Source organism: Pseudophryne corroboree, chromosome 1 (assembly GCF_028390025.1).
Source record: "Pseudophryne corroboree isolate aPseCor3 chromosome 1, aPseCor3.hap2, whole genome shotgun sequence".
Lineage (NCBI taxonomy): Eukaryota > Metazoa > Chordata > Amphibia > Anura > Myobatrachidae > Pseudophryne > Pseudophryne corroboree.
Genome location: NC_086444.1, coordinates 403,491,347 through 403,493,731, shown reverse-complemented (window position 1 = coordinate 403,493,731; position 2,385 = coordinate 403,491,347).

Sequence of the window (2,385 nt, the reverse complement as noted above, 5' to 3'; positions counted from 1 at the left end):
CTGGTAATTTCTAAACAGTTACTGATGGCGTACCCTTTCCCGCCAGAGGATAGGTCACGTTGGGAGATATCCCCTAGGGTGGATAAGGCGCTCACACGTTTGTCAAAATTGGTGGCACTGCCGTCTTAGGATACGGCCACCTTGAAGGAGCCTGCTGATAAAAAGCAGGAGGCTATCCTGAAGTCTGTATATACACACTCAGGTTCTATACTGAGACCTGCAATTGCCTCAGCATAAATAGTGCTGCTGCAGCGTGGTCTGATACCCTGTCAGATAATATTAATACCCTAGACAGGGATAATATTTTGCTAATAGAGCATTTTAAAGACGTCGTCTTATATATGAAGGATGCACAGAGGGATATTTGCCGGCTGGCATCCAGAATTAATACAATGTCCATTCTGCCAGGAGGGTATTAGAAACCCGGCAGTGGACAGGTGATGCTGCCTTTAAAAGGCACATGGAGATTCTGCCTTATAAGGGTGAGGAATTGTTTGGGGATGGTCTCTGGGACCTCGTATCCACAGCAACAGCTGGGAAGAAAAATTTTTACCTCAGGTTTCCTCACAAAAGCCTAAGAAAGCACCGTATTTTCAGGTACAGTCCTTTCGGCTTCAGAAAAGCAAGCGGGTCAAAGGCGCTTCCTTTCTGCACAGAGACAAGGGAAGAAGGAAAAAGCTGCACCAGACAGCCAGTTCCCAGGATCAAAAACCTTCGCCGTTTCCTCTGAGTCCACCGCATGACGCTGGGGCTCCACAGGTGGAGACAGGTGCGGTGGGGGCGTGTCTCGGGAACTTCAGGGACCAATGGGCTTGCCCACAGGTGGATCCCTAGGTTCTGCAAGTAGTATCACAGGGATACAGGCTGGAGTTCGAGGCGACTCCCCCTCGCCGTTACCTCACATCAGCCTTGCTGGCTGCCCTCGGAAAAGGTAGTACTGGCGGCAATTCACAAGCTGTACTTCCAGCAGGTGAAATCAAGGTACCCCTCCTTCAACAAGGCCGGGGTTACTATTCCAAAATGTTGTGGTACCGAAACCAGAAGGTTTGGTGAGACCCATTCTAAAATTGAAATCCTTGAACACTTATATACGAAGGTTCAAGTTCAAAATGGAATCGCTCAGGGCGATTATTGCAAGCCTGGAGAATTTCAGGGTATCACTGGACATCAAGGATGCTTACCTGCATGTCCCTATTTACCCTCTTCACCAGGAGTACCTCAAAATTGTGGTACAGGATTGTCATTACCAATTCCAGACGTTGCCGTTGGTCTGTCCCCGGCACCGAGGGTATTTACCAAGGTAATGGCCGAAATAATTATCCCGTACTTGGACGATCTCCTTATAAAGGCGAGGTCCAGGGAGCAGTTGTTCGTCGGAGTAGCACTATCTCGGGAAGTGCTACAACAGCACGGCTGGATTCTGAATATTCCAAAGTCACAGCTGGTTCCTACGACGCGTCTACTGTTCCTGGGTATGGTTCTGGACACAGAACAGGATAAAAAAGGGTTTCTCCCGGAGGAGAAGTCCAAGGAGTTGTCGTCTCTAGACAGAGACCTCCTAATACAAATACAGGTGTCGGTGCATCAATGCACACGAGCCCTGGGAAAGATGGTAGCTTCTTACGAAGAAATTCCATTCGCCAGGTCCCATGCAAGGATCTTCCAGTGGGATCTGTGGGACAAGTGGTCCGGGTCGCATCTGTCTCCAAGGGCCAGGGTGTCGCTGTTGTGGTGGCTGCAGAGTGCTCATCTTCTAGGGGCCGCAGATTTGGCATACAGGACTGGGTCCTGGTGACCACGGATGCCAGCCTTCGAGGCTGGGGGGCAGTCACACAGGGAAGAAACTTCCAAGGCCTATGGAAAAGTCAGGAGACTTCCCTACACATAAATGTTCTGGAACTAAGGGTCATTTACAATGCCCTAAGTCAGGCTAGACCCCTGCTTCAACACCGGCCGGTGCTGATCCAGTCAGACAACATCACAGCGGTCGCTCATGTAAACCGACAGGGCGGCACAAGAAGCAGGATGGCGATGGCAGAAGCCACAAGGATTCTCCGATGGGCGGAAAATCACGTGTTAGCACTGTCAGCAGTGTTCATTCCCGGAGTGGACAACTGAGAAGCAGACTTTCTCAGCAGATACGACCTCCACCCGGGAGAGTGGGGACTTCATCCAGAAGTCTTCCAAATGATTGTACACCGTTGGGAAAGGCCACAGGTGGACATGATGGCGTCCCGCCTCAACAAAAAGCTACAAAGATATAGCGCCAGGTCAAGGAACCCTCAGGCGATAGCTGTGGACGCTCTGGTAACACCGTGGGTGTACCAGTCGGTGTATGGGTTCCCTTCTCTGCCTCTCTTACCCAGGGTAATGAGAATAATAAGA